Here is a 15714-nt window from a genome sequence, read left to right as displayed (position 1 = left end):
AAGCAGCAGTACAATGAAAGTTGTGATTTTATATTTTAACCTAACATCGATTTTATGCAGACATTTTAGATCTTTTAGAATTCATGGGCTGGTAATCTTTCAATCCAGAAGAAGGCAATGGTAAGCTACTTCTGCAGAAAAATTTACAAAGAACAATCAAGGCCATGGATCAACCATGATTGCCCATGCCGTATGACACAGCATATAATGGATGAATGAATCTTCCACTGAATAGCTCTGTTTCACTTTATTTCATAATTATTTTAGATATAGCCCAGGTGAAAAGTTTTGCGATTAATAGCCAAGATACTTTAGAGTTTATCATCAGTATTCCTATCATTTAAATTAAATATATTTTACTTAACATGAGCCTGAATTGGTACTACACTAGGAAAGCCAAACGGCACTTAAAATGTCTTCTTTTAGAACAACAGAAAAATAAGATATTTGCAATATCACTGTAAAATAAGTGAAATAAAAAAGGAAGAGAACACAAACACGCAATAGCTCCATAAAACAGCCACAGAGACCATAATGCACTCGTTATGTGGAATAAACTTCAATTTTGAACTGTTGGTTCTTTCGCAGTAACCAGCCATCTCTAACAATACTTTCTATTAGCTGCAGCTGCTGTCATGAGTGACTATCATCATTAAAGTCAGCCTCTATGTCATCTCCTAAAGGAAAAGTACACCGCACTTGGAAACAAACACTTCACAAATTAAAACAGAAATGGGAAAAATAGTGGTACACAGAAAACAGCAAGGTTTTGGATATTGCCTAGGGTCAGAGTATCAGAGAAAGAGACAGTGGAAAACTGGCCCTTTCTTCCCATTTATTCACAGCATTGATAAAGCACCTGTTCACACTCAACCAATGTAATATCATTTTATTCTGCTTCTATTCCCACCAGTTCCACCCCCTCCCCCAGACTTTACAGCTCACACTTTACAGAGTTCAATTAATCTACTAATCCACATGCTTTTGGGATACGGGGTGGGGTGGTAACCAGATCACTTAGAGGAAAACCATTCTGTCACGGTTACGGCATGAAAGCTCTGCACAGACAGAGCTGGAGGTCTGGGTTGAACTCAGATCGCTGGAGCGAACATGGCAGCTTTACCAGCTACACCACTGTGACTGCCTGATGCACAGGAGATGGAAAGGGGAGGGGGAAGATACCTTACCTTTATTGAGGGTAAAGAGGCCTGTCAGATGTACACCCTGAAGTCAAGGCCCAGTTTCTGCAAGCAATACCATTAACACCTCGATAGTTTGGTGAATGCTCAAGACCAACTCATGCTCATTCAAATGTCCTATTTCAATTATTACTCCACTAGCCTTAGACACTGCAAATTTCATCTTTCCTTTGTCAATGCTTTATCGATTAGAGTCACAGAGTACTATAGCACTGAAACAGGCCCTTGGGTTAACTTAGTCTATGCCCTCCTGATCTTCTGCCTAGTTCCATCTGCACCCAGCACCCTCTAGACCCCTTATATCCATACCTATCCAAACTTCTCTTATCCAGACCTATCCAAACCTCTGTTAAACATTACTATTGAACCTATATCTACCACTTCCACTGGAAGCTTATTCCACTCATTAGAATCTGAGTGAAGGGACTCTCCCTCAGATTCTCCTAAAATATTTCACCTTTCACCCTAAACATAACTTACAGTTCTAGTCTCACACAGCATGAGGGGAAAAAGCCTGCATACATTCACCCCATCTATGCACGTCATAATTTTGTATACCTGTCAGATCTTCCCTCATCCTCCTGTGCTCCAGTGAATAAGGTCCTAACCTATTCAACATTTCCCTGCAACTGAGATCCTCAAGATCCAGCAACATCCCCGAAAAGCTTATTGATAGGTAGGTGACCAGAACTGCACACAATGCTACATATTCCACTTCACCAATGTCTTACATAACTTCAACATCACATCCCAACTCTCATACTCAATGCCCTGATTTATGAAGGCCAATGTGCCAGAAGCTCTCTTTATGACCCTATTATACTTGTGTTTTACTGAACTCTCAATCTTCTTTGAACACCTCACACCACCATCTTAATGCTTGTAGTAGTGTTGTAAAAAACACTGACGTGCGTGCCTCTTATAGAATCACATAAGCTGCTATCTCATGCAGCAGCAGCTAAGTGGATGCAGCTAGGTACACTTGCTTGTTTTAAATGCCTGGGGATGTCAGGGTCAGCAAGAATTAAAATATCCTTTGCTGAAATGAGGGCAAACAGTAAATTTGACTGTACCAACTTATTTAATCCTTCTCCTCACATCCACTGCTTGCTTAACCCACTTACTCTTCTATTTATTAACACTAGATAGGGCATATGCTGTAATCTGGAGCAAAAATATTAACTAACAGAAGAACTCAGTGGGTTAGGCACCATCCATAGAGGCAAAAAGGGAGTCAACATTTCAGGTTGAAAACCTGCATCCTGACTCCCTGTCCATGGCAACACATCAGTTAGGCACTCTGAGGAGACAGAATGTCTTCCATTTCTGATACAGCACTGCAATGAGCTCCGGTGCCCATAGAGCATTAGTGATCTCCTTTGTATGTCTGAACAGTAACTGCAAGATGTTACAAGCACCACTAGCTACATATGGAGACAAAATAATTTTAAAACTGAGCAGCAGTTTTTGCAAGACCTTCAGCACTTGCCACACCACCTTCTACGGATCCATGTCCCTTAAAAGCTGCAGAAAATATTAACACCTGTAGAAGAAATCAACCTACAACTAACTTTTTAATATTGTTGGTAGCATGATTTTTTTTCATGCTGCTCAGTGCTTGCTCAGCCACACATAGTTATGAAAGGGTTTACAACACTGAGCTCCAAAATGGCAGTGCTGGCATTACATTAATGACTGGCAACTTGATCTACTTCCCTGGTATAATTCCAACATGCATTCAGCTTACTTGAACATCATTAATATTGCATCTGGTGCAGCTCAAGCCCAAGGTTATAAAATGCACAGGTGTTATTTTCAGCTTCCAAGTATGATGATGGCATCCAAATCACTAACAAGTACAATTTCACTCATATAATCTTAGAGTAGGGTGGTGGGGTGGAGGTACATCTCCAGCAGAGGAGATGTAAGGCACTCCTTCTCTCTGTTAGCCTGCAGGTCACCCTTGGGTAGGGTGCAGCACATGCTTAGCCCCCAATCAGGACCATGTGAAGCCACAGGAGCAGGTGGTGGATGGTTGTATGAGTAGCCGGTGCTTATCATAGTCCTGGTTATACAACCACTGACTCCAGGCAGACAACCTCTGAAGGGTATTGATAGGGATTAGGGTCACCCGTCTTGTAAGGACACTGCACAGAAGAAGGCAATGGCAAACCACTTCTGTAGAAAACTTTGCCAAGAACAATCACAGTCATGGATAGAGAAAAGAATAAGAACAATAGTGCGATGGGGGTCTGAAAGACAGATGGAAGACAATGATCGCCTACGTCATACAGTAACACGGTTCATAATGATGGTGATGATTATGAATCATATCATTTGGTAGATTTCACAATCTTTGTAATGTAACTTACATGATACTAAAATAAATTAATATTGCTAGCTATATCTATCTTGATATTTATATTAAAATATATTATTCCTTTCAATAATTACCAGTTGTTCCTACATACGATTTTCTTTTCCAGATTTAGTTAGTTTGCAAAACAACAAATGGTTTGATTTTACTAGCTGACACTTCTGAAATTGCTCATTATTACAAACGTTTTTAAAAAATGTATAAGATTGGATCATGTCTTAATTCCACAGCCAAAGATTAAGTGATTTCATGCATAGTCAATCCATGAATAGCGGGGGGAAGAAAATCTAGCTTCATGGTCTAATTAATTTTGGAAGAGCATAAAATCAATAATGAAACCCTAATCAAAAGTTTGATTCCATTATCAAGCATTAGAAAAACACCTTCAGAAATCATGGTTAAAAAAACACTAATTATCAATCACCAAGGAAAAAAATCAATATTTTCTTTCATCCTTGCTTTATCTAAATTACTTTACTTATTTTTTCAATATTTTCCTCACAATCCTGAGCTTTTATTTTAATGCCTCAATAGTTTTTCACAGTGAACACAGTATTTCCATTGTTTTTTTCTATATTCTTCTGATTTGGTGTAACCCAAAGATTTTAATCATACAACATTCAGCTATACCTATCTCATAATCATTTTGAATTACAAGAAAGTCTTCATCTCAGGTTAGATCACACAAGCTGACTTTCACTTTATAATTGTGAAATGTATATTTCCTTGTTAATTTGTACGGTACTATATTTGCCAACGTGGAGCGGAGAGCGAGTTTGTAAATCTGGCAGGAGCAAAGGAAGTTGGGAATGATGTGGGTGGAGCATGGAGCAGAGGATGAGTGCCAAGAGAAGGGGTGAGGAAGCGACACCAGGTAAGGTCAGTTGATTCCAAACAATTGGTTTATTGATCATTACAAAATGCCTCTCTGTGTTTGCCACTTCCTTCCCTGTCCCTTTCCTTTCTCCCAGCCATGATTCCCTCTCCCTGCCCCCTTCCCACGCTCAAACCGGAATAGAGACCCAGAGCAGATTTATTTTGCAGCAGCAGTACAACATAATGCATAATACTAGAGTACTGTGCCAAAGTCTTAGGCATACTACCATAAGACATAGAAGCTGAATTAGGCCATTCAGTCCATTGAGTCTCCTCTGCCATTCTATCTTGGCTGATCCCGGATCCCACTCAGCCGCATACACCTGCCTTCCCGCCATATCCTTTGATGCCCTGATTGATCAAGAAACGATCAACTTCCGCTTTAAATATATACATATTCTGCCTTAAATATATGCCCATGACCTTTGCATAATACTGTATATCCGTATGTTTGACCATGAGAGATACCCAATGCAAGTCAGTTACATGGTCAATAAGAATATGCAGTGTCCTAAGGTGTAAAATCATTCCTGTTTCAACATGCAATTGCTTGAAGTCATATGTAATCTCAAAACTGTATCCAAGACTCTTTCAACAGACCATAGAGCTAATAGCTCACATAACTATATCATATGTGATGGAAATCCTGGGATTAGTTTAATGTTCAAACTTGATCATTGGGGTTTACTGTATCCATTATAGCTCCAGAAAAGCGGTTCACTTTCTACCCTTATCTTCAGACACAGGTGCTTCATTTCTAAGCTCCCTCTCTCGTTTTAAGGAAGTGATGTTATCACATCGTCATCTATCCAAAACTTTGACCTTTTGTTTTGCTCTACAGAGATAATTTTGAAAAAAAGATTTTAGTTGGTCAACCATTTATGTATTGTAAATATTTTAATGATTTACATCTTTTAATATAAACTAGTTTAGAAAAATTGTGAATCTTATTTTTTAACAATCACATTCTCCACCACGTTTTTGTGTATTTCATTACTCCAGCTTCCTTCCTCATCTTTTTTAATGACATAGAATCCAGCCCATCAAAGTTATGCCAGCTCTCAGAAAAATCCTATCTTTCCCCACTCATTTACCTGTTATTTGTATTTTCTCACAGGCCCATTTATTTCACTCTCATTCTTCTGCCACACGGAAAACCAGACTCAAAGTTAAGTCACTGAAACTGTGAAGAAGCAGCTCTATCTGCTGACTGCCGCAAGGTGGTAGTGGGGTGGCCTAATCCTTTTCCGGTAAGGTGCCTCGCCAGCTGAAGTAAAGTATTTCTCATCAGTGCTGCTCTGGCTGAAGTTGTCTATTGAAAGGAAAGAGAACTTCTCACAGGAGGAATTTCTGGCTGTGTGCAATTCATTGGTCTGTCATTATATTACAAAGCAAAGCTGAGTACATGCAGGACTGAAGCCAAAAACATCTAACATAATTGAAAAAATTACCCACTTGTGAAGAAGGAGAATTAAATGTTACTAGAAAGCCCAGCAATCAGTGAACCTTCATGCCTCTATTCACATTTTCTCAATTACCTGAAGTTAAGTATTTGTTCTCAGAATTGTCAGCTACAATATTGGATTAGACCCAACAGACAGTTTATGTCATGAGACTGCATATTGATAGGCTTGCTGGATTTTCCTTTTCTCGACCTTCAGCTAATATTCTTCACCACCACATACTGCTGGAAGAGCACACTGAAACTGGCAGGGCCAAAAATGCAACTGGGATTTTAATGAACAGCAATCTATCTCTGTAACCCATCAACTTAAGAAAAGAGAACAGTGAATCGGATGATGGAGAAGAAAATTACAACAGAACGTACTAAAATGTAATGCCTGAAGAGCATTGAACATCAATGGCTCTTTGTTAAGGGAGAAGGAAACATGAATCAGAATTCATTTTAATATCTTTGGGATATGTTCTGAAATTTGTTGTTTTGTGGCAACAATAAATAATAATAAAATCATAAATTATATTAAGAATTATATATATATTTAAGTAAATTAAATAAGCATTGAAAAGGGAGAGCAAAAAGAAAAATATTGAGGTAGTAAACATGGCTTCTCTGTCCTTTCAGAAACCTGATGACAGAGGGGAGGAAGCTGTTCATGAAATATTGTGTGTGTGTCTTCAGCTTCCTCCTCCTCCTCCTTGATGACAGCAACGAGAAGAGGTTATGCCCGAGGTGATGGGATCCTTAATGGTGGATGCTGGCTTTTTGTGGCATCACCTTTTGGAGATGTCCTTATTGCTGGGGAGGCCGTGATGGAGCTGGCTGAGTTTGCAACTTTCTGCAACTCTTCCCGGCCCTGTGGAGTGATCCCTCCATACCAGACGGTGATGCAACCAGTCGGAATGCTCTACACAGTACATCTGTAGAAACTTGCAAGTGTCTTTGATGACATACGAATTCTCCTCAAACTCCTAATGAAACAGCTGCTGCCGTACCTTCTTTGTAATTGCATCAGCATGTTGGGCCCAGGATAAGTCCTCAGAGATACTGGCACCCAGGATTTTGAAATTGCTCACCCTTTCCACTGCTGATCCCTCAATAAGGACTAGTGTGTGTTCCCTCGACTTCCCCTTCCTGAAGTCCACAATCAATTCCTCGGTCTTACTGATGTTGAGTGCAAGGTTGTTGTTCCAACACTACTCAACCAACTGATAAATCTCACTCCTGTACGCCTCCATGTCGCTATCTAAAGTTCTGCCAACAATAGTTGAATCATTGGCAAATTTATAGTTGGTGTTTGGGCTGTGCCTAGTTATGTGTGCTGCGAAAGTAGAGCGGTGGGCTAAGCACACATCCTTGAGGTACATAAGCGTTGATTGTCAGCGAGGAGGAGATGTTAATTCTGATCTGCACTAACAGAGGCTAGGTTTTGGAGCTTGAGTGATTAGTACTGATGGTGTTGAAAGCGGAGCTATATTCAATAAACACCAGTCTGACATTGGTATTGCTATTTTTCAGATAGTCTAAGGCCGAGTAGAGGGCGGTGAGATTACATCTGCTCTGGGCAAGTGAAGGCGGAGCTTAGGAGGGTAATGTCTCCAAACAGCAACTCCTTTGCTTGCATCTTCGGAAACAGCTCTATTTCCATCTTTAATATCACAATTTTTCCCTTTCAGGGTTCTTTTGAAGACCCTGACCTGGAGTTACATGCTGACTACAGTTCTTTGCGGGAATGGGACTTGCTCTCGTGGTTTCATAACTGGTCGTTGTTCAGCACGCCAAAGGCTCGGCCTAACAGTCCGGCTCGAATTTAGAAACCTAGAATCTCGGAGCTCTGGAGACAGGTGGTCAAGGGTCCGTGTTACGACAAGAGACCCATGTGTCATCAGGCGAGTCACGATATCTGTTGTGTGCCTGGTGTTACGTACCCCGTAACTGGGTTGCCAAACCAGCAGAAATGGACCACTTAGTTGGAGTCTGGATTACTGGAACTAAGAAAGTTTCATTAAAGAAATAAGTAACACAGTACTCTGATAGTAAGGTTATAAATGCAACAGGTTAGCAATGATAAAACACACATGCACACAGAACTAGGATAATAGGATCAATCAAGCTCTATCGCAGTCTAGGGGTAAAATGATCAGTGTCAAGTGACGCAGAGTTCAGTTCAGTTTGGTTCAGTTCGCAGTAATCGCTGTTGTGCAGTTGGAGAGAGAGAGAGAGAGCGAATGATGATATTCAAATCGGATTCAAACAGACCTTTGATATTACTCGCAGTTAGCTTTCGGGCGAGCCCTTTGTAATGTCTTCTGAGGTCACCGACTGTGACCCCTCCATTCCGGATACGATCGTTCTCCTGCGGTGAACCTGGCACCCAGGCAAGGGCGGACACACACACCAGGTTCCCGCCGATCGTACCTTTTCACCCTGTGCGTCTATGGTCGGTCCTGTGAACAGACCTCCAAAACTCCCACCAACTTGTGGGGGGGCACACCGCACTTCTAGGGTCTCGTTATCTTATGGTGTCGTGGTGTGTCCCTTGCCTTAGCGAACCTGTTCCTTTTATCCCCCTACTGGGGTATCGCCTGTCCATCAAACTTCAAACAGTTCAGGTTCAAAGCAACCAGTCTGACAATACTCGGAACTGTGTCTCTTTCCGTTAATCTCTCTCGTCTCTCATATTAGCATTTTGAATGTTTCCCCATTGTCTCTCTTATCGGCATCAATCTTCTGATAAATTGGTCTTTTGTCACACTGGAGACCTGGAATCTTTGCAATCTCTAAGCATACTCAAAAAATGCGACGTAACGGACTTTTAACATCGTAAATAGCGAGTTGTTTGTTATGTCTCCCTGCTCGCTGTGAAAATGTAGACATCTCTTTCTCCCTTATTAGGGAGAGGGAGTGCCTGCTGTATGTAGAATGCCAGACAAAATGCGAAGACTTTGGGGTAACTGCAAGTCTGTGTCTTTGCTAAAGCTTTGCTCATGCTAGAGTGCTCAGTGGTAGTGTTGATGCTTTTTTTTTGCCGATGGGGGAAGGGGGATCGTTGCTTGCTGCTACTTATGCATGGGAGGAAAGGGGGAGCTGGGGGGGGGACTTTGGGGTTCTAACATGTAACTGTCATTCATTCTTTGGAGCACTCCTCTGTTTTCGTGGATGGTTGTGAAGAAAAACCATTTCAGGATGTATATTGTATACATTTCTCTGACATTAAATTATACCTTTGAACCTTTAAACCTTTGACCTATTGTCATTGTCATTGTCATTGTGGCTATCCCTCGAAGTCAAGGATGATGGTCTTCATTCTGAAGAAGTGGCCCACAGAGTGAAGATGCCTGTGCATGTATTTGTTTAATGTGTACTTGATGTTGCACTCCAAGAATCACATGATACTTCACAAATCAACCAACTGATTCCAATAGCATGGAAACCACGATGATTGGAGCTGATGGATTTGTTGCAGCCTTCATTCGCCTTCACAGCCGTTGAGTTCCCAGTAACTCCGTCCACCTGTTCCACCGTTGAGGTTTTGGTTGGATTGTTCTTTGTCAGGGACCTCACCCTCGACCTTACCGCCATGGGCAACCCTACCAGGAGCATAGCTCCAGACGGCATTGCTGTCGGGATCACAGGACCACACAAGCTTCTCCACCACGACAAGGTGACAATCCACGGAGAAGTTGACCTATCATGGTGATACACAATTGCAGTGGGTCTGGATAATGTTTAGGCAGGAGATGTTTCTGGCCATTACCAACCTCTTAAAGCATTTCATCATCGTAGATGTGAGTGTAACTGGGCGAAGTCACTGAGGCAGCTCACTCTGCTCTTCGTGGGCACTGGTATGATTGTTGCCCTTTTGAAACAGGTGGGAACATCGTACTGCAGCAGTGAGAGATTAAAGATGTCTTTGAACACTCCTGCCTGTTAGTTGGCACAGGTTTTCAGTACCCACACAGGTGCACCATCAGGGACTGACACCTTGCACGGATTCACCCTCTTGAAAGATATTCTGACATCAGCTTCTAAGACAGAGATCACAGGGTCACCAGATGCTGCAGAGATTTGCATAGGTGTACTCATTCCCTCCCTTTCAAAGTGCTCAAGGGAGACGAGAAGACGGTGCGACGCAGCGTGCGCGGCTGCTCTGAAGTGATATTGTATGTGTTAACTAGGGGCCGTGCACAATCCTAATTTGATGGAGACAGACATGAGAAGCACGGAGAAACACCTAGAGAACTTCTGAAATGCCCGCTTTGCTGCTGCTGCTACTGTACGATCGAGAATCACCGGAGGGGAAGGCCCCAAATCCTTGGCTTTGCCTATTGTTTGTTGCCGGGGCCGGGGTTGAAGCGCTCGGTAGAGATGGTGCTCAGTGCTTGGTGTTGAAGGGCTGGTCGGAGGCTCAAAGTTTTCAGACAGACTCAAGAGTCGGCTGTGGTCGGGTGCTTCCAGGATGCTGCATCGGCAAGTTTGCGGCGCTGGAAGCTCATGGCAGGAAGAGTTTTTTTCTTCCTTCTACCGTCTGCGTGAGATGATGGGACTTTCGAGAAACTTTGAGACTTTTATTTACCATGCCCATGGTCTGTTCTTCATCAAATTACAGTTTTGCTTTGCACTGTTGTAACTATATGTTATAATTATGCGATTTTTGTCAGTTTTTCAGTCGGTTTGTCTTGTGTTTCAGTGATATCATTCTGGAGGAACATTGTATCATTTCTTAATGCATGCATTACTAAATGACAATAGAAGAGGACTGCATGTACTCATAATATAATCTAATCTAGTCTAATAATCTAATCTAGCAGTGAAGCATCACAGTCATTCATGATCTTAGGTTTTACCTCGTAGGGACTAACGGCCTGTAAGCACTGCCAGAGCTGTTGTGCATTCGATTCGATCTTTAACTTCAATTGGAATTGTTTTTTCACTCTTAAAATGCCACAGATCTAGTCTGAACAGACTACAAATCTCCTGGCTCATCCAGAGTTCTTGGTTTGAGTATGTTCTCGAAGGCACACATTCATCCACACAGGTGTTGATGAAGTCAGTGACAACTGTAACATATTCATGCAGATTCAGAGATGAATCCCTGAATATCACCCAGTCCACTGGTTCAAAGCAGTCCTGTAAGTGATCTTCCGCCTCTCTTGAGCATATTTTCTTGGTCCTCACCACTGGTGCTTTGGCCTTTAGTGTGTACCTGTATGTCAGAGGAGAAGTTCAGCCAGGAGATCAGACATTGACAAAGTATAGGTGTGATATGTTCCTGATGGTGGTGTAATACTGGTCAACACTGTTGACACCTCTGGTTCCACAGGTGATATGTTGGCGATGGTTGTTCAGAGACTTCAAGCTGGCGTAGTTGAAATCCCCCACAGTGATAGGGAAGGAATCAGGTTGTACTATTTTGTGACTGATGATCACGGTGCTCAGCTCTGCCAGTCCCTGCATGACTTTGGCCAGAGGTGGAAGGTACACCGCTACCAGGATGGCAGCTGATAAAATGGATGACACTTGACCACTAGATGTTTCAGGTCAGATCAGCAAGACTGAGACAGAATTGCCATGTCTGTCACCATGATGAGCTATTCATGAAGCCACGTTTCCCTGAAGGGAAGTACATAGCAGTCCCTGATGTCCTTCCTGTACTGCAATCTTTCTTTGAAGCCTCCAATTTTATTATCCAGAGACTGTAGATTCACTAGCAGGATAGTCATGAGTAGGGGATCCAAGGCCTCTGCATTTCAATCTCATGTGCAGCCCGGCATCCTTTTTCTTAAAGGAGATCTGCACTCATGACCTGAGTCTGCCATCCAAGGTCCACCAATTTCGAGGATTGATAGATTTTTAAAATGTCTTAAAGCGATGTTGCTTAATGAAGTACCCATAATTGTGACTGTAGTAGTCTAAATGGGAAGATTTGATGATTCCCATTGGAGCTGTTTGCAAGAAGTCGCCATTTATCAGCACCATATTTAAGAAGTATTTAAAGATGGGAAGCTGGAGCAAACTTATGGAATGCAAAATATAACATGGAGAAAAAATAATGAAAATGGAAGTAAAATGGTTGAAAATAAGAAAACCAAAGTTTACAAAGACGAAGAAAATGTTCTTAGTTGCTGGAATTTGAATCCATGGTGTCTGTCACAGTTCTGGACTTTAGAGATTGAATGGCCTTGTAGCAATAGAAAGCTTATCATTGTTAGGGACACAGTGTCATAGCAGTTATCTTACTGAACTGGAAATCCAGTGACCTGCTGATGTGGACACATGATTGCCAACTTCATGTGACATCCAGAGATTATAAAAGGAAACATTAAATAAATCTTAATTTGAAAATTAATTTCAGTCATGGTGATTTTGAAATCAGTGATTTGCCATAGAAACTGACCTGATTAATTAAATTCATTTAGGAAAGGAAATCTGCTGCCAACACCTGATCTGCCAGTGTGAAACTCTAGACATACAATTAACCCAGGTGACCTCTGAAAATCCCAGCACGTAATTCAAAATGCTTTTGTGTAAATCTTATAAATGGGGCCCTAAATATCTGTCCAACATCATGAAGGAAGTTAATTCATTTCATTAAAGTGAATGCAATATTTGTTGAAGATCTTGGGAGAATTGACAATGAACAAGTTAACTTAGAATTTACTAGAGAAATACTTCAACAATTCTGGAGTACTGAAGAAATACTGGAGAACTACTTAATGTTTTAATGTGAACAGAATAACACCCTTGACTAACAAAACTAAATAGAGAAAAATCTACATTTCTACCTATTTGGAAATAGACAAAAGAAATGAATGAAGAGGAACTGGGCCTATCAACAATAAGAAATTCATGAAACATGAAGGTGATCCTTCCAAAGACTAAATCTTGTCTACTCTAAACACTGTGAAGAATGCTGCATTGTCCATAAATACTGTACAGGGCAGTGTTAAATTATTTGCAAGCTTGAAGTCTATCAGCTATCAGGCTGGAGACTTGTTGGCGGCTGTGTTGCACTGCAATGATGCTTGAATAAACACAAAACTGGGGTCAAACCAAACTTACACTTTGTATTCAGCGACCTCTTAGCACTGCATATCTAAATACTTATTTCTTGGTAACAAGAAGCAATCGTACACATTCCTTATTTCTCATTTTATAATGCTCAGATGCAGTTTCTTGATTTTTAACATAATTAGAAAAATCTTAGATACTCTTGAGATCATTTTGATTTTTAAAAAGTAATGGCGTTTTTAAAAGTATAAATTTAATCCACATACCTACTTATAAAGTAGTATATTCACTTATCAAAGAAAAGTATTTGTTCTGAATTGATTCAGGCTATCAAGAACAAAGTAGATGAACTAAGGGCAAGACTAACCTACCAAAGGGAACTGAGGGATTGTGTTCAATGTCTCACTGGAACATGGTTTACACCCGCTTCACCTGACTGCGTCACTCAGCCTGCGGGCTTCTCTATTCACCGGGTGGAACATTCTGCACTCTTGGGCAAAGTTAGAGCCAGAAGGGTCTGCTTCTTAATCAATTCGTGGTGCTCGGATGTGATGGTTCTGATGAGCTCCATCTTGGAATATGTGACGGTGAAGTGTCAGCCATACAGGAATTCACTTCAGCTATCCTGACAGCAGTCTACGTCCTGCCTCAGACAGATATGAAGTCTGCAAAGAATGAACTATTCTCTGTGATGAAAAGCCTTGAAATGGGACATCTAGAGGGACTTTTCATCACTGCCAGTGACTTTGACCAGGCCAGTTTCAAGGGTGTGTTACCACAATACTACCAGCATGTTTCCTGTCACACTAGGGACCCAAACACCCTCAGCCACTGGTATGCAACTATTAAAGATGCTGATCAAGCTATCCCTTGTCACACTTCGTTAAATCAGACCACTGTTCTGTGTTCCCACTCCCTGCATACAAACAGAAACTGAAACGGAAGAATCCACAACAGAAAGTCGTACAGAGCTGGTCTGAGGAAACAGATGAGATTCTACATAACTGCCTTCAGTCAGTAGATTGATTCATGTTCGAAGACTCAGATGCCAGCCTAGATGAGCATGTCAGTACTTTGGTGGACTTTATTAGAAAGTGTGTTGAGGATTGTGTACCAAAGAGAAGAATCTGGGTGTTTGCAAACTAGAAACCAAGGAGGAACTGAGATATCCACTGCCTTCAAAAGTCTAGGACTGCAGTACTCAAATCAGGTAATCCTGACCATGATGAGAAATCAAGATATGATGTCCGTAGAGTCACCAGAGATACTAAGAGACAGATCAAGTCCAAAATCAAGTTTTAGTCCACCATTAGCTGTGAGAGGGTCTACATACTATAACAACAACAGAACACCTCTTCCCGGTGAGCATAACATATTCTATGCATGTTTTACCCAAGAGAAACAAGCTGACGCACCTATTGTCTATCACGCAGAGGCTTTAATATCTACCAACATGAAATACTTCAATTGGTTGGTCAGGGCACTTATGAACTCCTGCTTTCCAGACAACATCAACCCACTGCAATTTGCCTGCTACCAAAACAGGTCTACAGCCGATGCCGTCTCCTTGGTCCTACATTAATCTCTGTAGCACCTGGACAGTGAGAGACCTATTGTTTATTGGCCACAGTTCTGCCTTCAATAGTGTTATTCTAAACAAATCTATCATCAGACTCCAGACCCTGGGAGTCAATGCCTCCCTCTGCAACTGGATCTTTGACTTTCTGACCAACAGTCCTCAATCAGCAACACCTCCACAGTTTAGCAACACTACCACCACTTTTCATTAAAATGGACTTTGTGGGTTTTTTGTTCTACATGTTTTTCTGTAAAAGTGGTGTATAATTTGTGAATGCTGTTCATATGATACTGTGTGTCTGTGATGCTGCCTCAAGTAAGTTTTTCCATTGCACCTCTGCATAAGTGTATTCCTGTATATTACAACAGGCTTGATTTTGATTTAACTGCAACATTTTGTAGCCTCTCTCTAAGTAATAATTTACTTTTCATTCTTCCTTCCAAAGTGAATAACCTCACATTTCTCCACATTATGCAACCTTGAGCAGTCTGTAGCCTGCTCACTGTACCTTTCTGCCTCCCTTTGTGATCTCTTTATCTTCTTAAGATTTTTCACATCCTATTAATCTTTGCTAACGTCCCTTCCTGCAAGTCATTAGTATAAATTATAAATATTTGGGGCCTCAGCACTGATCCCTGTGGCATCCCACTGCTCTCTGATTATCCAATCTGAAAATGAATAACCCATTTATATCAATATGGTTTTCTCTGAGTTATATATTCTTCTTTTAATGATAATATATTATCCCAAGCTCTGTGTGCACTTATTCATTGCAGTTGCCTTTTATATGCCCTATTACTGAACCTCTTTTGGAAATCAAGTAACACAACTCTATTGGTTTCCCTTGTTTGTTGAATCCCAAAGGAGCTCCAGCTAATTTGTTAAACATTACACCCCCTTCAGAATACTGTCGTTTCTGCCTGATTTCCTGATGAAGTGTCCTAATACTACCTCTGTGACAATGGATTCAAGCAGTTTCCCAAAGGGAGATGTCAGCTTGATTTTCTGTCTCCGTCTTTCCTTCAAAAGTGGCAGGATCAGGCTCTTGTGCTCCCTGCTTGATAGTAACTGCAGCAATATGGCATGGTCTGAATGGTGGGTTTTTAGATGATAGATGTTGCCTCTTTGAGACAGCGCTTCCTATAAATACTGCTGAAGGTGGGGCGGGAAGTGTCCATGTGTTGGGCAAAGTCGAAAATCTACTCTCTGCAGC

The 15714-nt window shown here is 41.3% G+C and overlaps 1 protein-coding gene across 6 annotated transcripts in view; it reads right to left on the bottom strand.

The window, feature by feature from the left end:
* The window catches only part of thsd7ba (thrombospondin, type I, domain containing 7Ba), a 1047195-nt gene that overhangs the window by 731420 nt on the left and 300061 nt on the right, over positions 1 to 15714 (bottom strand). Inside the window, exon 1 of one of the 6 annotated variants that reach the window (XM_072258594.1) lies at positions 5547 to 5729. The exons of the other annotated variants lie outside the window; for them this stretch is intronic. The gene's annotated coding sequence lies outside the window, so the exon portion shown is untranslated. Of the gene's footprint in view, positions 1 to 5546; positions 5730 to 15714 lie in introns of those variants that run through there. 6 annotated transcript variants of the gene reach the window in all.

Source organism: Mobula birostris, chromosome 5 (genome assembly GCF_030028105.1).
Source record: "Mobula birostris isolate sMobBir1 chromosome 5, sMobBir1.hap1, whole genome shotgun sequence".
NCBI classification, from domain to species: Eukaryota; Metazoa; Chordata; class Chondrichthyes; order Myliobatiformes; family Myliobatidae; genus Mobula; species Mobula birostris.
Note: the sequence above shows the minus strand (reverse complement) of the source record. Positions and strands in the feature narration are given on the sequence as shown.